This window comes from Microcebus murinus, chromosome 21, assembly GCF_040939455.1.
Source record: "Microcebus murinus isolate Inina chromosome 21, M.murinus_Inina_mat1.0, whole genome shotgun sequence".
Classification (NCBI taxonomy): Eukaryota; Metazoa; Chordata; class Mammalia; order Primates; family Cheirogaleidae; genus Microcebus; species Microcebus murinus.
Genome location: NC_134124.1, coordinates 39,585,298 through 39,611,358, shown reverse-complemented (window position 1 = coordinate 39,611,358; position 26,061 = coordinate 39,585,298). Strand labels below are relative to the sequence as shown.

At 53.0% G+C, this 26,061-nt stretch overlaps 1 protein-coding gene across 1 annotated transcript in view; it reads left to right on the top strand.

Annotated features, from left to right (window-relative positions):
* SLC6A11 (solute carrier family 6 member 11) overlaps window positions 1-26,061 on the top strand; it is a 124,112-nt gene that overhangs the window by 63,625 nt on the left and 34,426 nt on the right. The gene's annotated exons all lie outside the window — the stretch shown is intronic.

Sequence of the window (26,061 nt, the reverse complement as noted above, 5' to 3'; positions counted from 1 at the left end):
GGAAGGCTTGATCCAAGCTCCGCCTCCCCTGTAAGTCTTGCGGGAGCCTGGCTGTAGGCTTTATGAGGATGGGTGTAGGGTAGTACTCAGTCTAGAGCAGTGGTTCTCAGCTGGGGAAATTTTGCCTTCCAGGAGATGTTTGGCAATGTCTGGAAACATCTTTTGATCGTCAGGATTTGGGAGTGCTACTGGCATCTAGTGAGTAGAGGCCAGGGATGCTGCTGAACATTCTAGCACAGGACAGCCCCACAACGAAGAATTGTCAGGCCCCAAATGTCCGTGGTGCCAAGGTTAAGAAACCCTGCTTGTGGTTCATGCTCCTAAGGTGACCAGCACTCTCCACTCTGGCAGGGTGGGGGCCCCATTTCCTGGCCTTGCTCTTCCCCCAGCAGTGTCTGGACCCCAGTGTCTCTGGTCCACCCGAACCCCATAGCAGTGCTTTCTGGGAAGCCTTGGGTGGTCTCACCCTGGACATTTACAGCCCAGCCCTCAACCACAGCCTCACAGGGGGCCTCCACGTGGCCTCTGGGGTCCCCTCTGTGCAAAGCTCCCCATCAGGTGCCCCTGCTGTGGAGCCCAGCTGTCTTAGCTGTCCCCCACTCTGGTGTTGCCTCCTGGGCTCAGTGACACTGCGGCTCTGCTAGGACTCCAGCTCTCTGCACTACACTCAGGACACTGTCTCCAGGCAGTGGGCTGGCAAATGCCCTCGGAGACTTCCCATTGCTTGGGGAGAGCAGTCTTGCCCTGCACGTTATCTACTGCCCGAAACAGCTGTCTCCTAGGCTTTGTCTGCTCTGATCGGTGCTATGGCAGGAGGGTTAGTCTTGGCCCAATTACTGTACCAGGACCAGAAGCAGAGGTCTGACTCCCTCTCCCCACCCCAGCTGCTTCCTGTGCTTTAAGAATCAAATCTCGACTGCACCCCGTGGCTAGGGCTAAGGGGCCCTCCGTGGCCTGGCACCCATCCCTGTCCCACATGGCTCTGGGCATTCCAGGCTTGTTCTTGCCACGGGGTCTGACTTCTGCCTGGACCATTCTTCCTTTGGTCATTCCCATGGCTGGCTCTTTGTCACCCTGCAGTTCTCAACTCCAAAACTGGGTCACCTCTGACCATCTGAGCTCAAACATCCTTCTTAACTCCATGACTTTAAAGTAGCCCCTGTTTTATTTCATTCGCAGGGCTGATGGCTATCTGAAGTAAGTTCTTGTTTATTTGTTGACGTATTCACCATTAGTCTCCCCACTTAGAATGTCAGCTCCATGTGAGCAAAGGACTTACCTGTCTTGTCCACATGAACTTCTTAGCCACCTGGTACAGAGCCTGGTGTGTCGCAGGCTCCCAGTCAACATTGGATGAGTGGATAGACAGATGGATGCATGAATACTTGGATGATGGCTGGATGAATGGATGGTGGATGGGAGAATGGATGAATGGATGGATGATGGATAGGTGATGGATGGAGGATGGATGGATGGATGAATAAATGGATGGAGGATGGATAGATGGATGAATAAATGGATGGAGGATGGATAGATGGATGAATAAATGGATGGAGGATGGATAGATGGATGATGGATGGACAGATGGACAGATAGATGAGTGGATGCCATATGGTGGTTTAGATAAAGGCATACAGTCAGAGGAGAACAAAATTAATTCCAGTTGCATACCCTGGAGAAGACTTTATGAAACAGGTAGTCTTTGATTTGATCCCTGACGTCTATTTGGAAATAAGCAAAGATGAGAGTAGCAAAGTATGCGGATGTGCAGGAAAGGGGTCCGTAGTTCATTGTGGCTCCAGGATAGACTTTGTGACAGGGAATCATGAGAAATAAAACTAAGACAGCAGGCTGAAGCCTCTTCATAAGGAACCTTGGCTGCCAAGCCAAAGACTTTGGACTTCATTCAGTGATCTATAGGGAGCTGTTGAATGTTTTTGAGCAAGAGATTAATTAGCATCAAGAGAGCTATAATTTCAGATGATTACTCAGACAAGAGACAGACTCAGCAAAGGGTCAGGTGAAACAGCACATCTAAGCTTCTCTAGTTGCATAGAAAGAGCGAGAGAGTAGAGTAAGTTTGGAGGTAAAGAGGGAAGACGTGGAGGCACATAGCAGACGCCCTTAACACTGGAGAGCGTGGCAAGGAAGACATCTGTCTGCCGAGGGTGGCGGAGGCTGTGCCGTGTCAGGGGCTCTGAGAAGCAGCCCACCAGCCATGGCGGTACAGGCGTGGCAGCTGCGGCCAGCGCCGGTGCCGTGGCGCGAGTCTGGCTGGCTCCCTGCAGAAGCTCGGGAGGCTCCACGGAGGGAAGAGCCAGTGGGGCCGCTCACAGAGACGCAGCGAACGCCCAGGAGGCACCTGTCGTGTGCCCGGCCTTGCCATGTGGCGAGAGTGCCAGGGACAGGTCGCTGTGCCTTTGCCCTTGAGGACTGTGCTGTGTCACAGAGGAGGGCGATGATCCACGAGACCACAGTGAGGGCCAGTCAGAGCCGTGGAGAGTGGGGACCCCAACTGCACCGCCAGCGAGGGGCAGCCGGTGCCTTTCCCAGGGATCCCCCGGCTGTTTTGTTGGAATCCGGCCTCCCGTTCACTCACCCGGCACGTGCGTACCGAGCACCGAGTCCACGCCAAGCGCGGCGCCAGCCTGGGCTTCGAGCTGCACCGACACAAGCGCGCCCATCGCCCGTCCCTGCCGGACGCCGGCAGCCGTGGGCAGGGAGGGGTGCGTGGGAGGACGGGCTTCGCAGTTCCTGTAGTTTCTGGGGTAGGAATTTCCAAATGAGGAGGGTCTTTAGCCCCATACCCCAAATTGTACATAAAATTTTGCGATTAAGTGAGATTTTTTTACAGAAATAGATTTTATTGTCGAGCTGTGTTAGGTTTATAGAAAAGTTGAGCAGAAAGTACATGCTTCCCAGATACCCCGCACTTCCCTCTGACCCCATTTGCCCTATCGTGAGCATCTGGATTAGGGCGGCACATTGGTTACTAGCAAGGGGCCAAGACTGATGCCTTATATTGACTAAAGCCCACAGTAGGCTTGCCCTTGGTGGTCACCTGCTGTGGGCTTGGCAGCGTGCCATGACACGCACCCGCCACTGCAGTGCCCGGAGAGCCCTTCCCAGCACCACCTTGCACCCCCGCCCTCAGACCCCTGAACTTTTTCCGGTCGCTTTTGCCTTTTCCAAAATGCCATATAGTCGGAATCATATATTCTGTAGACTTTTCAGATGAGCTTCTTTCACCAAAATCTCACTACGCAAAGTGTCTCCAGGCCAGTGGCACCAGCCTTATTTGGGAGCTTGCCAGACATGCCGGACTCAGGGCAGACTCTCGGGCCCCATACCAAACCTGCTCGTCAGAATCTGCATTTCAGCAACACCCCGTGTTTCAAGTGCTTCCATGCACATGAATATTTGAGGCGCACTTGTCTAAGAGGCCTGTCAGACCAACCAGCCAGGGCTGTGATCAGAGGAGGCAGAAGTTCTGGGGCCCAGTAATCCAAGCCCAAAAGACTTCCTGGGTGTTGGGGCCTTGCTCCCACTCCAGGGGAGGGGACAGAGGAGCCCCGGCACTTCCTGCAGAGGGAGTGGAGTCGATCCCTTTGGGGATTTCCCCCTGTAGAACTACGTAGTCCAGCACAGCAGCCACAAGCCGCATCCAACTATTTAAATTGAAATTAATTGAAATGTACAGTGTAATTCCTTAGTTTCAGTAGTCAAATTTCAGGCTCTCACATAGCCACCTGCGGCTAGTGGACACCCTATTGGAGAGCACAGATACAGAACATTTCTGTCACTGCAGACAATTCTTCTGCACCGTAGTGCTTTAGAGGAAAAAAGGCCCAGGAAGCAGGAGAGTCCATGGGAAGTGGAGCTCCTGTCATGCCGCGTGCTGGAAATGGAGCAGTCACCCTGGCCCCTGAAGGCACGCTGCCAGCCCTGGTAGGTTTCCATCCCCTTACTTATTTCCCGCACAGTTCCAGGGGTGCCCACTGAAGAGGCAGGAGCAGAGCTGTGGCCACAACTGTCTTACAGAAAGGACTGCGACTCAGGGTCACCTGCGCAGTGCTGCCAGAGGCTGCGGTGGTGCTGCACACGGGCGCCGCGCTGGGAGGAGTGTGACGGGGAGACAGAGACGTGGTGCTAGCGCACGCAGGCCGTGTGGCCGGTAACTAGCGTCACCCTCTTTCTGGATAAGAAATAGCCTAGGACACAAACTTACCACCAAGCCCCACGCTCTCCTCATCACTCGTTACTGTACTTTTGATTCTGCCTTATTACTTTTTAAGACTCAATACTTAGATTTCATGATGTTTTACCAATTTCTTTGCACCCTATTGTTTCCATTCCTATGTACAGGATTAAATTTTCTTCACGTTAAAGTTCATCCTTTAGTAGTTCTTTGAGCAAGGGCTTAGAGGAACTAAGCTCTCTTAGTCCATATATTTCTGAAAAGACCTCTCCTCTCCTCTCCTCTCCTCTTTTCTCTCTCTCTCTCTCCCTCTCTCTCTCTCTCTCTCTCTTTCATTTAGCTGGGTACGGAAGTCTAGGATGGTAATTTTTAGGCTGCATTTTGAACTGGGTGCCCCTATTGCAGGAACAGTCATGGCCAGTCATGCCTGGCACTCTCATGTTGAGTCCTGGGCTGAGGGGTAGAAGTTTTTAACTTCTGGTTAATGATAAGAGTCCTTTTCTGGCTCCTAGCTCTTTGCAGTAAGCCTATGTAGCTTTTGGCCATGCCTAGAGCATGCAATATTAACTCCACCCTTGAGAAGGAATTTAAACCCCAGACTCTTGGGCTCCTGTTCGCTCAGATGGCCCCATGGGGTTTCTGCGTCCGTGTCTCCTCCTCCACTTTCAGTTTTGATTTCTCTCATTTCTGGCATCTGGGAGAATTTTCTATCTTCATTATAATCCAGGCTATGGATTTAAAATGTCAATTATATGTTTTATGTATCTCCCATAAAAATATTTTTAACCCCCAGTATTTGCTTCTCTTTATCTGCTTGTCTTGAACATGACGTATTGAATGTTCAAGTAGCAAGTTAATATTAATTTAGTTGTTCATGCTTAATTCAGCTGATCAATTTTATTCATAAAGTCATATGTCAGTGGTAGTGATTTCATATTTTATCATGCCCATAGTTTTATTTTCTGACAGTAAATTTGCTTCTTACACAAAGAATAAAATTATATTCATCAAGAGTCTCATGAAGCTATTTGTTTGCTGTTTTAGCAAGTTTTAGAGTCAATATCTAGGTCTACTTTCTTCTTTTGTAGAGCTGAGTCACAGAGGGAGCACATGGCTCACCCAAGACCACAGCTAGTGGAGAAATGGACCAGGACACAGAAACCCCAGTTGGAACTTCTGTCACCTTTTGAGTCTTTTTTCTTATCTGCTAAATGAAAAGGTTAGACCAGACATGGACTCAGGTCCTGACTCACTGGCTTTGTGACCTTGGGCAGGTCGCATAACCTCTCTGGGCCTCTGTCTTAATAAGCCCTGCCCCGTCCACCTCAAATGGCTGTGAAGAGTCTCAAACACACTGTCGTCTGTGCAAGAGCTCCGAGCAGTGCACGGGCTACAGAGAGGCACATGCAATTCTTGTCGTTCAGATGCTGTGACTGGCTCCTGCACCTCCCTCCTGGTCAGGAAGACGTGTGCTTTGCAAATGCAGTGTGTTCTGATGATTTCTGACCCAGCACAGCTTTGTGAGAGAGCAAGGATTTCTTCTGTCTGTGAGCAACAAGATGATGGATCTTTGATACCTCTTAGTTGGCTAGGATTGTGACATTTGATGTCCTTCTCTGGGAAAGCTCACTGGTGTGTGAATCTCATGTTCCATTTCTCTCACTTCTCATATGCAAGCCCAGCACTGGAGAGCCCTGCAGGGCAAGTGCTGAGTCCTGCACCGTGTCCACAAAGAAGCCAAACATAGCTCCAGCTGGCTCCTGGATTAGAGCCTTCGTGACGTTCCAAAGGGCAGAGGCTAGGTGGGTACAGCTCGGCCCCCAGCGTCATATCCGGCTCCCACCCCCCCCACCCCCCGCTGGAGGCAGAGTTGCATGGTGGGAAACTCCCAGGCGCAGACCTGGGCACCCAGCTCTGTTACTGACCTTGAGTAGCCACTGCCCTCCCTGTGCCAGCCTTCTCCCAGCCATACAATGATGGGAAGGCATAAAATCACTGGTTTTCAGTCTTTTCACTATCAATAACCCTTTCTTTTATTTTCGTTTCCCCCTTATGGCCCAGCCTCATGGGCTATTTCATGCTGCCAGGAAGTTCCTCTTAGCAGTTGTATGTGCCTGATTAATAAAAGGTGGAAAAGCCCAGGAATTATTCTTTAAAATGTCCCTTGGGGAAAATGAGGCCCAGAGAGAAAAGGTGATTTATCTGTGGTCATGAGAATGCTTTGATATTATAAATCATCTGAAAGGGGGAAACTGATTGTCTCTAAGGTTATAGATGATTGTGCATTAAGGTTTCTTAAGGATATGTAAATAAATGGGGTAAAGGGGTCGTATGAATGTCATTCTAAGCAAGTATATGGTTACATTTACATAATGTAATGTAAATTGAGGGTTAATCAAAGCTTCACCTGGTCACCATTCAAGGGAACCAGCCCTTCTAGAACATGGACAGTATCTCACTCAATACTACTTCTCCCGTGGTGGATTGCATACTGCCTAGCACATAATAGGTGTTCATTACATGCTTGTTGTAGATGATGGTCATCGTCTCAGAGCTATGGTGCTACCTGGGGCAGTAGGTACCCTGATAATCGCTTAAAGCTCCAAACAGGTGACAGAGCTGGAGAAGACAGAACATGGGAAAGAAAGAAAGGGTTCCCTAAGATAGCTGTGGAACAGAGTAACAGACACAGTCTTCTTTAGCAGACGCCTCAGAGACAGGAGATAAAATGAATCCATAAAATTGTGCAAGGTGAGCCGGGAGGGAGACACCTGTACCTCCTTGTACCCTGCTCCCCTTTCTTTCTTGACCCCTGGAAGATTGTTCCACCCCATCTGGAAGAGAAATGCAGCTGAACATGCGGCTTAATAACTGCTCAGGGATTTGCTCAGTTTACCCCCGCCGACGTGAGCTTGAGTTGTTGGACACAAAGCCTATCTCTTCTCCCCAAAGTGTCCCGGGCGGTGCTTGCCTGTCGTTTTGCTGATATGACTCACCTCCTCCAGTGCGACCGCAGGCCCCGCTGGGCTGGGAGCGTCCCCTCCCTCTGTTGTCTTGTTGGTGGCTCTGCGTATGCAAGGAGCAGCCAGCCACGGCCCCACCTAGACCGGGTGGGGGACCTGCGGCCTCGGGGCCACATGTGGCCTTCTAGATCCTTGAGTGCAGCCTTCTGGCTGAATCCAAACTTCAAGAACAAATGCTTTTATTGACCTGTGGAGCTTGGGTCCGGTCTCGGGGCCACACTTGGGATCTGGCGGCCACACGCCCCGCCCAGACCCTGCCATCGACGTGTCGCTGTGCTGGCTCCGTCACAGCCCCTTCCAGCCTCTCTCCGTCCGCTCTGTTTCATTTTGGATGCATTTCAAAGTAAGTGTAGACATCAGTGCATTTTAACCATGAACACATCAATATGCACCTCTTCATTTATTTTTTACATAATCATTCTTGGTTTGTCACTCAAGCCAGAGCCCCAGGGAGTCACTGACAGAGGTGTGAGGACCGCGGACAGCCCCTCCCTTAGGGTGACTTCGCGTGGAGGCCCAGGCGGCTGTGTCCCACAGCACCATTTGGGAGGGAGCCTTGTGGCAGCTGGGCAGCTCGGGTTAGTCCCTCTGAGGTTCGCCACCCTCCTGTTTTCCCTCCTGGCAGGTGGGGCGGCCGCGGCGGCCAAGGCCCTGCCTGCTCTGTCCCCCGCAGGCACGGGGACCTGCTTCTCCTTCTGCACTGGGTCCCGGCGCTGCTGCGTCCTCAGATTCCCAAGGATCTGGCCACATTCAAAGCTGCCGCCTCTTCCATTCAGACGAGCAGAGGAGGGCCGTGTGAGCAGGTGGCTCGGAGACCCTGAAGGTTGGCAGGGTCCTGAGAGGTGGGAAGAGGAGAGTCCACAGGCGTGGCAGGCAGGTCACCCAGTGCCAAGCACAGAGCGCGCTTGGGCCTGTGCGGAGCAGAGACGCTGCCAGAGGGGAGTGCCTGGGAAGGGACTAGAGGGGCGCCGGGCCAGTCCACACTGGGCCTGTCCTCGTGGGAGACAGTGGCCGTCTGCCGAGAAGATGAGACGGGCTGTGGCCAGGCACGGAGAGACAGACACCGCGTGGTCGCGCGCGCTCTATGCGGGATCTAAAAACGCCCAGCTCTGAGAAGCAGGGAGTAGAACGGCGGTTACTAGGGATGGGAGGCAGGGCTGGCACCGCGTGTCAGACGAGAGGGCTCCCGGAGAGCGTGGTGACTGTACTCAATAACAACATGTTCCGTGCATTAAAAGAGTAGATTTTAAGTGTTCTCACCACAAAAAAATTGGTAAGTATGTGAGCCATTCTATAAAGTATGTGAATTTCAAAACATCATGTCTTATGCTGTAGATATATACAATTTTTATTTGTTGATTGAAAAATAAAACTAAATTTAGAAAGTAAATAATTTGGAGCCTATTTTAAAAAGTGAGGGCTTTGGGATCAGGCAGGTCTGGGCTGAGTCTTCCTGTGCAGCTGCGTGAGCCCCTTCCGGAGCCTCCAGGGCCCCAGTTCCTGTCTGCGGAAGCAGAGATGACAGTGCCTGGCTCGCAGTGTCGCTGGAGCCACAGGGGAGGAACGCCGGCCTCGAAAGCACCCAGCGAAGAGAGTGAGGTCAGTGGGAGTCGGGGCTACTTTTCTGCTGCTGAGATGAATCCTCTCGCCTTCTCTTTTTAGAGCAAAGGGCATCTTTGCGTCCACAGGGGCTGCTCGTATAGGCTGCTCGCGTGGCTTCTTGAAGGCCCGTGCTCAGATGATGGGGTCCCCTCCATTCTCACTCCTAATGCTGCCCAGGGCACGTGGCTCCAGGATGGGAGGCCCTGAGGGAGGCCTGTGGAGCCCGGCTCTTGCGGTCTGTCCACCTGGCCTGGCAGGGAAGGTGTTGACCCTGTGAGGAGCTGGACAGGGCCAGCTGTCGTGGCGTTTCTGAGACAGAGCGAGTGGGCCAGGCCCTGCAGCTTGCAGGACACCCACATCAGGGCGGCAGGAGGCAGGCAGGGCCCCGGGACCTGCTCCCACTGCAGCTAGAAGGGCTGACTTGGCTTCTGCTTCCCTGCTGGGCCCCGCCTGCTCAGCTCCCCCAAACCCTTCAGAGATGCTTTTTCAGGCCTCTCTCTGGTCTCTTAGAATTTACTGTGAGCCAGATGCCATGCACACATCTCATTTTGTCTTCATAACAACTCCAGGAGCTTAGATCTGTGATTTTCCTCATACCCATGAAGAAACTGAGGCTCAAAGTGACCGAAGGTTGCCCAACAGGGCCAGAATCAACCAGATCTGCCTGATGTGGTGAGACCCGAACAAGGTGCTTGTCAGACTTCCTTTCCGCTCCTGGGCTTTCTAGGTTGCAAGATCCTGAGCAGGGGATGGGAGTCTCGATTATCACTCTGTTCTCCATGCCTGGCGGATGTATCATGCTCAGGAAATGTTGTTGAGGGCTATAGACCTGCTGACCATTAAGCTTCTTAGCAGCAGAAAACTCCAGAAATCTTTTTCCCTAACTGCCAGGACCATGGGGGAGTTTCCTCCCCGTATCACCAACTCTGCTTGGTTATCTCTAGCAATGGGGAGCTCATCCCAGGGCTGGAGCTCTCAGCCAGAGAGGAGGCTCTTTCACTGTTGACTGTGACTGTCCCCTCTCCCCAGCCATCGTGGGTCTCCTCTGATAGGCTCCTTGGGGCAGGAGTCTGAGTGTGTTTTCATTCACTGATAGAAGCTATTTCATACGGAATTGAATAGCATCTTCCTGCATCCCCGTTAGGGCTCCCACAGGCATTTTCCTGCCTGGGAACTTTGAGTGGCTTCTGGCCAGAGTTATAGTGAGGACTGAAACACCAGCTCTGTGAAATCCATGGGCTTCTGGCCGACCCATTCCATCCCTCTCTCGGCCCCTTGATCGGAAGTATTCCCGTTGGGCAGTGCAGGCAGATCGACCCTTTCCTAACCTCTAGGCTTGGCTTATACCACTTGCTCTGCTGAAATCTCTCTCCACTTTCTTCCAGCCTTCCAGGCCAGAACGAGTGCCACAACCCCACTGAGAACACGCCTCTCGATGAGCGTGGTACCATTCTCCTGCTTGCTTTTATGGAGCCTCCGTCCCTTGTGTTTTGACTTGAAGCGTGTCCCTGTTATGGGGTAGGGGCTTAAACATCTGTGTTTCTAGCATCTTCCTGGGCTTTCAAGACTGGAAGGTTGAAACACCCCAAGGAAAATAGTGCCCAACTAACCCCAAAACATGTCCGTATTATAAAGCCTGGGATGGCTGGGCAGGACGGCCCTCTCTCTGAGGTTTCAGGCCTCTTACCATCTCTGACTGGTGGTGGACATCACCAACAGTTCACCAGAGCTGGGGTGAGGGCAGAAGAGTGCTGTGATTGATTACTGATCTCTGCCCAGGCAGGAATGGGGGTGGCATGTGCGTGTCACATGTTTGCCATCTCCATTGCAATCCAGTTCCCATATTTTACATATTGGAAAACTGAGGCTAGGAGAGAAGAAAGAACTTTAGGAAGAACACACAGGAACTTGAGGGGCAGCTGGACTCGGAGCCAGGTGTCCTATCCATCTCAGTCTGGGACAGCCTCCACTTGGCCGGGCAGTGAGGACTCTGCACGAGCCTGGAGTGCTCCCTTCCTGTGTCCTGCAGAGCCCATGCAGCGGTGGGCTCTCTGCAGACATCTCTGGAGTGCTCGCCATGTGCCAGGCAGCACACAGAGGGCTGGGGGCTCAGCAGTGAAGAAGCAGATGAAACGCCCTACTCACATGAAGCTTCCATTCCAGTTGGGGGAGACAGATGAGAAACAGCAAATGTAGTGATATGATTAAAGCATTTATCTCTATCTGCAGATGGACCCAGAGGTGGCTCTTTTCACCAGTCTATTGCCTTTTTGCCTCATCCTTTCTGTGGACTGGAGTATACTGTCCCTTAGTTCCTCCAGGGTATGGAGCATCCTGGCTTGCCATTTCATTTCCTGGCTCTCTGCCTTTGAACCAATTCTGTGGTTATTAGAGAAGAAAAGTGGTTACGGGAGGAGATGATGAGGTTTCGTCTCAGCTGCTGGCTCAGCCAACACAAAAGAGCGTGCCAGATCAGGGCTCGGTTTGGGAGCTGAGGTCTGGCTTAGCCCAGAGGCTCCTGGCTGGGTGCTACCCACAGGAGGTGGGTCCTGCAGCCCCCCACCACTGCTGCCAGCTCGGGCTCCCCTGGCTTCCCCGGCTCTCAGCCAGGGGTAGGTAGGACCCCTGGCCCCAGGTCATTTAGAAACAGGTGGAAGCATGTTTGGGTTGCCAAATGACAGGGAATACCACTGACACCTAGAGAGTGGGAGCCAGTAGGGTAAACGTCCTACAAGGAGCAGGACAGTCCTGCACAGCCAACTGTCCTGTGCAAGTGCCAGCACTGCCGGGGGGAGGACGTGGCCTAAACTGGTGCCCCTGAGTCTGCGTGGACAGTCCTAGGAAAACTCAGGGCTGCGAATTGCAAGTCTTTGGGCCTTGTTCACGCTCTTCATTCTTGGAACCGCCTGCATTTAGTGCGTTGGTGAAATGGGGCTCAAGTGTCTCATGTGATGGATCAGAGGGTGGGCGCACACAGCCTCCCAGAGTCCCCCATATAAGGCGTGGAGATCGCTGCCATCTGCCCAGTGCCAGCAACTGCCTGTCCACCCCCTGCACTCTGCATGCCTGGACACAGCGGTCCAGCCTCCTGGGCAAAGGCCCAGCCACAGTGACCCCCGTTCCCAGCTGCACACAAAGGAGCCACCGGGTCAGCCTGCACACCCAAACTCCCCTGCACAGGGCTGAACGGCTCTCCACCGCCCGTGGCGCAGCCCGTCAGCCCGGTGGCACTTTACTGGCAGGGCCCTGGTTGGCCCCTCGGCCGGCTGCCCAGGGAAGGGCTTGGCACCGGAGTGAGAGGCTGCAGAACATATTTCCAGTGGGCTTCCAGGCCAAGAGCCTCAGCCCCTTCCCACCACTGTTCCCACCGGCCCTGCCGGCCTGCCCAGCACATTAGCATTTAAATGTACCCAAAGTATCTCCACCAAAGCCCTCTCCCCCATCGAGTCCGAGGGGAGGGGGCATCTGAATCCTTCTCCAGAGTCCCTTCCTCATCGTGGCCACACTGCATTCATCACTGTCCTGTGGCATTAGCCAGGAGAGCAGAGCGGGCGCCTAGCAACCCGGAGCGGGCTGAGAAAGAGGTGGGAAGGAAGTGATTTTCATGTAATTATTCACTTCCACAAAAGCCTGTCAGGTACACACTGGAAACACAGCTGTTTTATTATTCTCCTAACCTACTTTTAATCTTTTGAGAATCCTTACCAATATAAAAGGCAAAAAGAAAGAGCTTAATTCAGCCATTTTCTGCTAGGCCATGTTTTTGCCTCAAATGAAAGCTCTACTCATAAAAATTGTGGGGTGTGTACATGCGTGTGAGTGTGTGTGTGTGTGTGTGTGTGTGTGTGTGTGTGTGTGTCTGAAAAGAAAATGTTAGTGCAAAGGCTGTGGGCTGTGAGCTGCAGGCGGCCACCAAACCCTGTCCTGTGTCCTTAGACCCGAAAGCCCAGCGCCGCCCGTGCTGCTGGGTCTGGCGCGTTCACGCATCTTGTTGGCCGGGCGCCGGGACGTAAGGAGCCCGGGAGCCATGAGATGGCGGCTCTTTCCACCCGTCTGTGTTGGTTCCATGCCGGCGGCCCTGCGGGGCAGGTGTGTCGGCCTTGGTGATGGCAGCCACGGCATTTGGTGCCTGTCTGAAATCCGATTAGGTCACCCGGTGGGGAGGGAGGCTGGATGTTGGAAAGGACGGTGGGGCTTGTTTTCACAGTATAGTTGAGAAGCATTAGCCACCAAAAGAAATCAGATTAAGGGCATGGGTAAAGTACTACATGCCTTACATTCATTGTATCTTTCATGGGCGAGGAATTGAGGCTCAGACAGGTAAAGCAACCTGCCTGGAGTTGCACAGCAGTAACTGGAGAGCAGGGTTCCAAGCTGGGTCTGCTGACCCCAAAACTTTTGCTCTTTTCATTAAGCCCCTGCAAGGCTTAGAATGAGGCACCTGACAAAAGCTGTCTTGTTGAACTTAGTCGCCTTTGCGTGGGGCTGCAGTGCCTTCTCCCAAGGGCGTGCCGGGGTGCCGGGGCCAGCTAGCAGGTTCCTGTTTTCCTAAGCCCAGAATGACTCCTCACGCTGGCCCGTGTGTCTCTCTCTCAAGCTCAATGGACAGGTGACTGCCCCTCTCTGGGTGTTAGTTCTTTATCTATTGGAAGGGGATAATAATAGCACAGCCCTTAACATGAGGACAAAGCGAGTGTGATGCCTGTAAAGGGCTTCACGCAGCCCCGGATGTCACAGGCACAAATAAAGGTCTGTTGGTGTCATCGTGGTTTTCAGCGTCACTGTGACCATAAACCTCCTCGTCCTAGTGCTTTCAGGGCAGGATGGTTAATGCCACGTATGTCGAAGGCCTGAAGGCGACTGCACAGAAACGCTGGCCAGCCCTGGGACGCAGACGCAGACAGATGGAGCGGGTCTGCCTGGTATTGCCGGTTTTGGTGACAAACAGAGGCACACCCTTCTGCTCTAACTGGTGGCTCTGTCTGCAGACCCGAGAGTACATTCCTAGGGCAGCTTCTTCTGGAGCCTGTGCTGCTGCAGAAAGTCACACCCGGTGCTCCAGTGCCCTTTCAGCCCCAGGGCAGCGGCTGCCCCTCCACAGGCAGAACCTGGCCCGCTGCCCCACTGGCCTCCTCTCCCCTCCTCCTCCCCACAACTGGCCCCGCTCTGCCAGATGTCACACGACAGCTCATCCGCCCTTGCTGGTTGTCTGTCTCTCCTGCCGGAGCGTAAGCCCCGTGGAGGCGGAGCTCTGCGGTGTTTGGTGAGGCGGCAGCCTCAGCTCCTGGCACTTGTAGACACTCAACGCGTGTTCACGGGGGGGAAGAGGAACGAGACTTTTTTGTTTCCTCCAGATTTTTGAATAGTGGACTATCGTGAGGAGGAGCGAATGTTGACCAAGCACCTGCTGTTTGTTAGCGCTCCGGGGTGGGCTCCTGAGCTCTCTCCAGAGTGCCTCTCACTGCTGTCCAAGAGCTGGGAAGGTGCTGAAGGTTTGTTTCAGACACACTACCGTCTTCCATCTCCTGTGTGTGAGGGAGAAGTGCTACCCACACACGACACCCTCTCCCTTAACCCCCAATCGAATAATCACCTTTCTCCAAGGGTGGGAAAAAGATGCGAAGCTTTCTCCCCATACACCTAGGGAATTCTGCTTGTTTGGTCAAGATGGGCACGTGGGGAGAGGGTGAGCTTGTTTCCACCCCCCCACCTTCCCGCCTGTTTCTAACCTAGGGGAACAGCGCTCACCTCAGGGCACTGTGTGGGACGCAGGTCATAGGACATAGTCTTGTAAACTGTAAAGTGCCACCCATGGGGACTGGGGCAGTGCATACTGAGCATCCTTCATGACAAACATAGCTTGTAAGTGTGGGTAGGGAAGAACTTGTCCTTGTCCATCCATCCTTCCTTGCTGCTCCCAGCAAATGTCATTGAGGACCTACTCCGTCAGCCCCGTGCTAGGCCCTGAGGGTCTAGTTGGGAAGGTGGGCTACGCACTGACCCATTTCTCTCTGCACCTGCTGTGCACCAGGGTTCATCGGAACCAGTTGCCCCAGAAGAGGTGAGGTTGCCCCAGAGCTCGAGGGCGGGACCACCTCTCTTCTAAAGGGGCTCCACTCCCCTGTTCCCATGCAAATGTGTCCTCCAAGCGTCTGAATGCGGACTGCCCACGGCCGCACTGCCAGAACGCCCCCATTCATTGCTGCAGAGCATGGGGCGCGATCCCTTTCTCCGCTGCTGACCCAGCTTCCTTGGGGTTTGTTCTGTTGAGACTCTTTTCCCTTCAAATTGTGTTGAGAAATAGGAAGCCCTTTCTCTGCTGAGCTGCTCCCTTTGCAGCGTCCTGGGAGATGCTGGCCGATGGGGCTCGGTCGCCTGCTCTTCCTTTCACCGAGGTGGGGATGCCTGTGTCCGGTTTGACTGAGCAGCCGCAGCGCGATTTTAATCCCGCGGAGACTCCGGGCCCCAAGCTTTCTCTGCGAGATGTGCAGCAGAGCACCCGGGTGCAAACCTGGCTCTCCCTTATGAGCCGTGTGACCTTTCATGGACCTGTTTCCTCTTCTGAAAAAACAGAGATTATGATACTTACCCAGTGAGATAGTCACACAAGTTATAAGATTGTGTGCGTGACGGCCTCAGGTGCACGGGAAGCTTCAGCACACGTTAACTCAAGCTTTTCACTTCCTAAGGAGTTACCAGTCTGATAGAGAGTTTATGAATGTTCTGTTATCCTGTCTTAACAGCCTCTCTTTTCCGCTTTTGTCAAATCTCTCCAATGGCCACCATGACTTAGTTGGATCTCTCAGTGTTTGTAGAATTCTTAGTTGAAGGAAGAACTAGAGTTAGGTGACACAGACTTGGGATAATACCTTAGCAGAAATAATGCTGTGTTCACTAGCCGTTTATTTTGTCTCTTCCTGAATAAATGGGAAGACTACATTTCTAAGATGTCCTTGCCTTTAGTTGGGACTATGTCACTTGGCTCTGGCAGAAGTGATATAAGCAACTCTCAGACTTGGCCCTTAAAAACTTCCCAAGCGAATATCTAGCTCTCTGTTGCCGTGCCTCGGCTGTGCTGGCGGCACGTGTGGAGAGGGCGGCGTCACCGTAGTGGAGGGACGCCTGTCCTGCTAGTCACTGGGTGGGAGGAGCCAGCCCTGCACACTCGGCACAAGGCTCTGTGTTGTGGGAAACAAGCTGCTGTGCGGAACCACTGAGATTCAGTGGTTTATTGTTTAATCCAACATAGCTAGCAGTGATAATCTTAACAAATACAGCAGCTTACTCATGAGTTAGTTCCTTTCCAGATTGAGGGGCAAGGATGACAGTTAGGGCCCTGATGTATTTCCACAGCCACTGGCATATGTGTAAGAATATAGAACACCTCAGTTATGCCAGATAACATAGAACACCTCATAGAACACCTCAGTTATGCCAGTCTGCTAAGGAATCTAATGATGCAGACATACCATGGTTCTTCATGACCATTCCTGAACATTCTCAGGCTGTGCTATGCTCAACGAGCATGTGTCTTAGCAGAAAAGCTGATATCAACATGGGTTTTGCAAATGTGACAAATAGAAAAGGCCAGTGGAGAAAGATTTAGATCTGGAGTCGTGGAGATGTTTAGTTACTGCTAAAATCCTGATGACTTTCAAGTCTGTACCTCTAGCTGAGACCTAGACTTTCCACCTGTCTCCTGAAGATCTCATTTAATGTCTCAGACTTTCCTTCTTCCCTAGCCATTTCCCCACTTTTGTGCAACCACCATTAAAAAAAAAACCCTGGGTCATCCTCTAGTGTTACACTCTAACTCACTGCATTGCTTAAATCTGGGTGTTCATCTCTTGCCTCTAGTCAAGACCAAGCTTGTTTACATTGCCTTCTAAAGACTTTTTGAGAATCAAGGAGATAAGATGGCTACAGAAAAAATATTATTTTAATTTCCTAGAATCTCCCCACCCAAAGAGAGAAACTAGGATAGTAAAACAAAAAAACCTATGGGCAGCTCTTTCAGCATGACTGGATGGCTGAGTGAACCACAAAATGTGAACAGATGGAGCCAAACAGCAGCAGCAATAACATCTGTGTGGTATCAATTCTGAGAGCTGAGATGGAGATGAAGGCAAAGGGAATTCTGAAGTTTGAGTACCAGGAAACCTGGAAAGCTCTGACATGTCCTGGGAGAGGACTCTTTAGGGAATATAAGCTTGGTGGACCTATCTGAGAACATCAGCCAAAACTAGGAAGGATCTGTGTACCCTCCGAGTCCTAGGTAAGTGGGGTGGGGGAGGACTTCAGGAAGTTTGGGCAGAGGTCTGAACACTGTGAACCCTCGGGACTAACCAGCTGGGGCTCTATGGCCAGAAAGAACCCCACATTCAGGAGAAATTACTAGAAGCAGAATCCAGATTGAGGAGGACAGAGACACTAGCGGAAATGAAAGGAGAAATTTTGGATAGTAGTAGGGCAAATGAATAGAAAATAATCATTTCAGAAAGTACTGTCTATATAGCCATGGTTTTAAAGACTCTTTGGTAATAACAAAAGAGAATCCTAAAACTGCAAGTCTGGAAAATCTACCCTGGACTATTGTCATTCCTCTATGCAAGAAAATCCCCTTCTGAGAGTATAGGAAAATCTATTTCACCTAAACACAAGAAGAGGATTGTGGTCAAATCCCATACAAAGCTATTATAAGAGAAAGAATAATGAGGATAATAGTGTTCCCATAAGCAATGAATGCATTTCACAAAGACAGAACCACAAAACACTTGACCACTGAAACTTGCTATTTCAAAACAAGCTAAAATAAATTAAGAAACTAACAGATGCTATAAGACAAATAGCATAGATGAAATTGTTAGGCAAAAAGAATATTTGAAAAGGGAGCTGAGGCCGGGCACAGTGGCTCACGCCCGTAATCCCAGCACTCTGGGAGGCCAAAGCGGGCGGATCACTCAAGATCAGGAGTTAGAAACCAGCTTGAGCAAGGGAGAGACCCATCTCTACTAATAATAGAAAGAAATTAATTGGCCAACTAAAAATGTAGAAAAAAAATTAGCTGGGCATGGTGGTGCATGCTTGTAGTCCCAGTTACTCAGGAGGCTGAGGCAGAAGGATTGCTTGAGCCCAGGAGTTTGAGGTCACTGTGAGCTAGGCTGACGCCATGACACTCTAGCCCAGGCAACAGAGTGAGACTGTGTCTCAAAAAAATAAATAAATAAATAAAAGAAAAAATTGCTGACAGAAAGAACAGCTTATAAAAGGAAAAATATTTCAGGAAAAATAACTAAATAGAATGAATAAAAGAGTGAATAGTCACCATGAATAATATTATCAGGTAAATAGAGGATGAAAAGAAGGAAAATAAAAAATAAAGTTAGATAGAAATGAACAAAGATTTTTAAAAGAATGCAAGAAAAATTGATAGGTATAGAAGATAGACAAAGAAGGTCCAACATACATACAATCCCCAAAGAAGAAACCCAAAGCAATGAAAGAGAATAAATACTAAATACAATAATTCAGGGATTGTTTTTTCTCCTGAAATAAAAGAGAAGACTTGTATCTTGAAGAACTATGCCAGGAGCCTGGAAAAATCAACCCAGAATATTCAACACTAAGACATGTCCAAATAAACTATTGGACCTTAAAGAGAGCAGAAAAAACCTATTGAACATCCAGACAAAAAGAATTAGTGCGTAGTAAGGGAAAACAAGTTACAATCGCATCAGACTTTTCTACATCAGCACTTTGTACCAGAAGTCAATTAAGCAACATTGTCAAGATACTCAGGAAAAGAAAAAGAGAACCAAGGATTTTATATACAGCCAAATTTACTTTCAAGTATGAAAGCTATAGATCAACTATTATGAACATGAAGAAAGCCAGGAAATATAATTTCCCATGAACCTTTTTAGAGGAATTTACTAGGGAACAATCTCCAGACAACCAAATTGATTAGAAAGTTATTAACATAAGGGCTGAGGTGGGCATTAAATTTTTAGTCACCTGTAGTATTCACACCGAATAACAGCTATACAGAGCCGGGCATGGTGGCACACACCTGTAGCCCCAGCTACTGGGGAAGCTGAGGCAGCAGGGTTGCGTGAGGCCAGGAGTTCAAGGCTGTAGTGCACTGTGATCGCACCTGTGAATGGCCACTGCACTCCCACCTGGGCAGCATAGCGAGACCCTGTCTCTAAAAATAAATAAGGGAAGAGAAAGGCAGGCTATAATAGAATAGGTAATGGTTATTATGTTCTAATAATGCAGATACAGTCCAAGTATTAAAAATTAGAGGAAAATGGAGAGCGTGTATGAGAAGTAGAATAAGTTCACGGATGGACTCATACATATTAACTGGAAGCAAATGGATATTTCTTCAAATTAAATGTTAGAAGAAAGAGCGGGAAGATAAATAGAAGCTACTAGCTAATTTCAATATTCCTCATCACAGGGAACCAATAGACAATGTCTAAAAGGGGAAGGACAAAGGGTATTGTATAAGGGTGCTGATTTAATGGTGACCATCAGAATAAAAATGACAGGCTTTTCCCCACAGAGGTAGGGGAGTAAAATGGAAAAATAATTTGAGAGCACATCCCCTTTTCACATGACTTGCTAGGCCCACATGCCCTCTTTCCTCTCTTCACCAATCTTGAATGATATGCCTCTTACAGGCAGCCTTCTCTGACTGACCTCGCACAAATTACTCTTCCCCCTCATCTGTCTCTCCTAGGTATGCGCACCTTGTTTTGTGAATGTTTTATCTCGCCTGAGCACAGAGATGGAGTGCTGTGTGTGATTGTATGGCGCCTCTTTCAGAGTCTGACACAGGGTTCTGCACAGAGAAGGCACTGAGCATAAATGCTGGTCCATCAGTAATTCAGGAGTGATTGGAGGATTTAGGCTTACACCCTCTGGATTTTTCTAACAGCTGAACGTTGCTATTAGTATTCTTTCAGTTTGAAGGGACAGCAATACAACTCAAATTGACTTAAGAAAAAGAGGAATTGATAGGCCTCTGAAATTGACTGTTCTAGGGTAGAGCTAATTCCAGGCCTGCCTGGATCCAGGGGCTCACGTCATATCACCAGTGTCTTTGCTGTTGCGTCTACTTTTGTGTGTTGGCTTTATTCTCAAACAAACTCTCCCCTCGTGGTCAGGGTGGCTCCCAGCAGTCACAGGCTTAACATCCCCAGCAGAAAACAACGTGTCCCATTTGCAATCAATAACTCCAATAAAAATCCCAGGATTGAATTTCATTGGCTTGACTTGCAGCGTATGCTCATCCCTCAACTAATCACTGTGGCCAAGAGAAATGCTTCCATTGGCCACGCCTGCATCGTGTGACTGTCCAGCTAAATCTACCTGAGTGGGGAAGAGATGGCTTCCCAAAGGAAAACTGAGGCACTGTCACCTAAACAGGAGAGATTGGTGGATGCTGAGCAGACAAAACCAGCAGATGCCCATTTTAGTGCTGCCAGGCTCAACGAATAAACTGAAAGAAAAATTACCTGCAAGTGAAAGTCATCTTGGGGGCGCGTCTCCGGGGTGGGACTGAAGCTCTCTTTGGTGTCTTTTAACGCACAGAGAGTCTATTCACCGTGGTGGGGAGGGGCGCTCTGCTGCGTGGGGGTCCGGGAGGTGGGGTAGCCGGCTTCCCGGCAGGTCTGGGGGCTTCTGTCCCTCTGGCCCGCACGCTCAGCAGAGCGCGTTGGCGCGGGGACATGGTCTGTGCAGGCGTGGGCTGTGTGGCAGGCTCCAGCATGTGTGGCAGGCACCGGCGTCTCGGTGAGTCGCACCCAGGCCTGGTTTTCTGTTTCCTGGGCTAGCAGCGCTGTCTTCTGCTTCGCCTGTGGTTTGCTGACCTTACAGGGCAGTGCAGGGACTCCACTGAGGAATAGGGGGGAAAGTGAAGCAAAACAGAAGGAATTCAAAATATGGCCATTTTTCTCCTGAATCGTTAACACTTTTTTCTCAACTGGAACCTTCCCAGAAACATTTAAGCACCCTTAAGTTTCTACTAAAAATCCTCCCCAAATTTTAATTATCCACTTGCTTACCATCCTATCTCCTACCTCCCTTTCATGGCAAAATTTCTTGAAAGAGGTTTTGCTTTTGTTTTAATATTCCCTCTCTCCATTCCCTCCGACCCACGTCTCAGTGCGCCCCAGTCTGCGGCAGCCCGAGCCCGCCCTCCCCATGAAGCAGCGCCCCAGCTCCTCATTCAGCTCCAAGCCCCTGAGCCCGGTGCGCCTGTGCCGGGAGGGAAGCATGCATTCATTGCCTGGGTTCGGAAGAAGTATCATCTTCAATTTCCATAAGTATTTGTTGAATGATTTGACAAACTTGAGCAGATCCAGGACAGAATGATTTGTACCATGTAACCAAATCCCAAAGAGAGAGATAATACAAGTGTTTTGCCTGAACGGGGAGAGTTCTGAGGTCCACTGGGCACCATGTTTCCTTTGAATCTTTAAACAGCTGCCACATGGAAGCCAGAGATCTGGTCTGGGTGACCCCAGAATGAGAAACCCAGGAGGAGAGTCCTCCACATCTTAAGAAATATTCTAACAGAGCTCTCTAAGAAGAAAGGGCTTTCTCCCTAGGAATGAGGCCTCTGTCACTCGCGGTAGTCGAGCAGAGACTGTCCTGTCAGGAGTGCGCAGAAGCGAGACCAATGCTGGGCGAGAGGTTACACCCGAGGACTTCTGAGGCTGATCCCAAATCTGAAGTTCTGGGACGGATTAAGCATCTCTGAAGGAGGGCCTCTACTTCCCAGCTGTGTGCTCTTGGGCACATTACTCAGCCTCTCTGTTCCTTAGTCTCTTCAGCTGTAAAAGGGGGCTAATAATAGCATCCACCCCATAGAGTTGCTGCGAATGTTCAAGTGCAGAACGCACGAAGGGCCAGGCACGTGCCTGGAGCATCGCAAGTGGTCAGTAAGCGTGTGCTGTTCTTTATATTCAGTGCCAAACCCTGCTCTGTAGGTGACACTGGCTGCTCAGGCATGCGTCCCATCGGCTGCATCTGGATTTGAGCTGTGGGCGTTCCTTGGTAACTTCTAGGTGCTGGGCTCTAAGGAGCCCAGGGGAAAGCGTGCAAGGAGCCACTGCCATGCCCCTTGTGCTTGTGCGTACCAGGCCGGCCACAGCAGTTTTGTCAGAGGGGACCTTGGGAACTGAGAAAGTAGTTGCCTCATGTATGGCATAGGAAGCCTGAAGGGGAATCTGTTTTGAAAGGTGATAAGGATTCTGTGGGCCCCCCTCACCCCCTCCCGCTCCTGCTGCTCAGACGCACCCCCTGGACAGTCTCAGACAGTTTTCTCAGGAGAGTCTTGAGCACAAGGAAAGGAGAGCATCCGCTTGGCTTAAACATGATGGACTCGCGAGCAGGCTCGGGCAGGGGCCTACGCTCCTCACTGCGAGAGTCCCTGCTTCCTTCCCTACTTGTCAGGTGAGGAAAACTAAGCCTCAGAGAGGCTAAGTAACTTTCCCAAGGTTACACAGCGGAGGCCAGAGTCCTAAACATCCAAATTCTTGCTGTCAGGTGAGCTACTGTCCATACCTGCAGCCAGTTCTGGAAGGAACTAAGGACACTCATATGTAACCGAGCGGCCCCCAAGAGTAGCACTCACTTTACAAGTGGCCCGGGGAAGGGCTAGGGTGCTGGACTGTCCCTCCTGGGTGTTCCCAGAGGGCAGGGGGGTTGACTGTCCCTCGTGGGGTGCTCCCAGAGGACAGGGGGCTTGACTGTCCCTCGTGGGGTGCTCCCAGAGGGCAGGGGGCTTGACTGTCCCTCGTGGGGTGTTCCCAGAGGGCAGGGGGGTTGACTGTCCTTCCTGGGGTGTTCCCAGAGGGCAGGGGGCTTGACTGTCCCTCGTGGGGTGCTCCCAGAGGACAGGGGGCTTGACTGTCCCTCGTGGGGTGCTCCCAGAGGGCAGGGGGCTTGACTGTCCCTCGTGGGGTGTTCCCAGAGGGCAGGGGGGTTGACTGTCCTTCCTGGGGTGCTCCCAGAGGACAGGGGGCTTGACTGTCCCTCGTGGGGTGCTCCCAGAGGGCAGGGGGCTTGACTGTCCCTCATGGGGTGTTCCCAGAGGGCAGGGGGCTTGACTGTCCTTCCTGGGGTGTTCCCAGAGGGCAGGGGGGTTGACTGTCCTTCCTGGGGTGTTCCCAGAGGGCAGGGGGCTTGACTGTCCCTCGTGGGGTGCTCCCAGAGGGCACAGGGGTTGACTGTCCTTCATGGGGTGTTCCCAGAGGACAGGGGGGTTGACTTTCCTTCCTGGGGTGTTCCCAGAGGGCTGGGGGCTTGACTGTCCCTCGTGGGGTGCTCCCAGAGGGCAGGGGGCCTGACTGTCCCTCGTGGGGTGCTATCAGAGGGCAGGGGGCTTCACTATCCCTCGTGGGGTGCTCCCAGAGGGCAGGGGGCTTGACTGTCCCGCATGGGGTGCTATCAGAGGGCAGGGGGCTTCACTATCCCTCGTGGGGTGCTCCCAGAGGGCAGGGGGCTTGACTGTCCCTCGTGGGGTGCTCCCAGAGGACAGGGGGCTTGACTGTCCTTCGTGGGGTGCTCCCAGAGGGCAGGGGGCTTGACTGTCCCTCGTGGGGTGCTATCAGAGGGCAGGGGGCTTGACTGTCCCTCCTGGGTGCTCCCAGAGGGCAGGGGGCTTGACTGTCCCTCGTGGGGTGCTCCCAGAGGGCAGGGGGCTTGACTGTCCCTCATGGGGTGCTCCCAGAGGGTAGGGGGCTTGACTGTCCCTCGTGGGGTGTTCCCAGAGGACAGGGGAGTTGACTGTCCCTCGTGGGGTGCTCCCAGAGGGCAGGGGCTTGACTGTCCCTCGTGGGGTGTTCCCAGAGGACAGGGGGCTTGACTGTCCCTCGTGGGGTGCTCCCAGAGGGCAGGGGGCTTGACTGTCCTTCGTGGGGTGCTCCCAGAGGACAGGGGGCTTGACTGTCCCTCGTGGGTTGCTATCAGAGGGCAGGGGGCTTGACTGTCCCTCCTGGGGTGCTCCCAGAGGGTAGGGGGCTTGACTGTCCCTCGTGGGGTGTTCCCAGAGGACAGGGGAGTTGACTGTCCCTCGTGGGGTGCTCCCAGAGGGCAGAGGCTTGACTGTCCCTCGTGGGGTGTTCCCAGAGGACAGGGGGCTTGACTGTCCCTCGTGGGGTGCTCCCAGAGGGCAGGGGGCTTGACTGTCCCTCGTGGGGTGTTCCCAGAGGACAGGGGGCTTGACTGTCCCTCGTGGGGTGTTCCCAGAGGGCAGGGGGCATGACTGTCCCTCGTGGGGTGTTCCCAGAGGGCAGGGGGCATGACTGTCCCTCGTGGGGTGCTATCAGAGGGCAGGGGGCTTGACTGTCCCTCGTGGGGTGTTCCCAGAGGACAGGGGGCTTGACTGTCCCTCGTGGGGTGCTCCCAGAGGGCAGGGGGCTTGACTGTCCCTCATGGGGTGCTCCCAGACGGCAGGGGGCTTGACTGTCCCTCGTGGGGTGCTCCCAGAGGGCAGGGGGCTTGACTGTCCCTCGTGGGGTGCTCCCAGAGGGCAGGGGGCTTGACTGTCCCTCATGGGGTGCTCCCAGAGGGCAGGGGGCTTGACTGTCCCTCGTGGGGTGCTCCCAGAGGGCAGGGGGCTTGACTGTCCCTCGTGGGGTGCTCCCAGAGGGCAGGGGGCTTGACTGTTTCTCGTGGGGTGCTCCCAGAGGGCAGGGGGCTTGGCTGTCCCCTCGTGGGGTGTTCCCAGAGGGCAGGGGGCTTGACTGTTTCTCGTGGGGTGCTCCCAGAGCGCAGGGGGCTTGGCTGTCCCCTCGTGGGGTGTTCCCAGAGGGCAGGGGGCTTGACTGTCCCTCGTGGGGTGTTCCCAGAGGGCAGGGGGCTTGACTGTCCCTCGTGGGGTGTTCCCAGAGGGCAGGGGGCTTGACTGTCCCTCGTGGGGTGCTATCAGAGGGCAGGGGGCTTGACTGTCCCTCGTGGGGTGCTCCCAGAGGGCAGGGGGCTTGACTGTCCCTCGTGGGGTGCTATCAGAGCGCAGGGGGCTTGGCTGTCCCCTCGTGGGGTGCTCCCAGAGGGCAGGGGGCTTGACTGTCCCTCGTGGGGTGCTCCCAGAGGGCAGGGGGCTTGCCTGTCCCTCGTGGGGTGCTATCAGAGGGCAGGGGGCTTGACTGTCCCTCGTGGGGTGTTCCCAGAGGGCAGGGGGCTTGACTGTCCCTCGTGGGGTGTTCCCAGAGGGCAGGGGGCTTGACTGTCCCTCGTGGGGTGTTCCCAGAGGACAGGGGGCTTGACTGTCCCTTGTGGGGTGTTCCCAGAGGACAGGGTGGTTGACTGTCCCTCGTGGGGTGCTCCCAGAGGGCAGGGGAGTTGACTGTCCCTCGTGGGGTGCTCCCAGAGGGCAGGGGGCTTGACTGTTTCTCGTGGGGTGCTCCCAGAGGGCAGGGGGCTTGACTGTCCCTCGTGGGGTGTTCCCAGAGGGCAGGGGGCTTGACTGTCCCTCGTGGGGTGCTATCAGAGGGCAGGGGGCTTGACTGTCCTTCCTGGGGTGTTCCCAGAGGGCAGGGGGCTTGACTGTCCCTCGTGGGGTGCTATCAGAGGGCAGGGGGCTTGACTGTCCCTCGTGGGCTGCTATCAGAGGGCAGGGGGCTTGACTGTCCCTCGTGGGGTGTTCCCAGAGGGCAGGGGGCTTGACTGTCCCTCGTGGGGTGTTCCCAGAGGACAGGGTGGTTGACTGTCCCTCGTGGGGTGCTCCCAGAGGGCAGGGGGCTTGACTGTCCCTCGTGGGGTGCTCCCAGAGCGCAGGGGGCTTGGCTGTCCCCTCGTGGGGTGTTCCCAGAGGGCAGGGGGCTTGACTGTCCCCTCGTGGGGTGTTCCCAGAGCGCAGGGGGCTTGGCTGTCCCCTCGTGGGGTGTTCCCAGAGCGCAGGGGGCTTGGCTGTCCCCTCGTGGGGTGTTCCCAGAGGGCAGGGGGCTTGACTGTCCCTCATGGGGTGCTCCCAGAGGACAGGGGGCTTGACTGTCCCCTCGTGGGGTGCTCCCAGAGGGCAGGGGGCTTGACTGTCCCTCGTGGGGTGCTCCCAGAGGACAGGGGGCTTGACTGTCCCTCGTGGGGTGCTCCCAGAGGGCAGGGGGCTTGACTGTCCCTCATGGGGTGCTCCCAGAGGGCAGCGGGCTTGACTGTCCCTCGTGGGGTGCTCCCATAAGGCAGGGGGCTTGACTGTCCCTCGTGGGGTTCTCCCAGAGGGCAGGG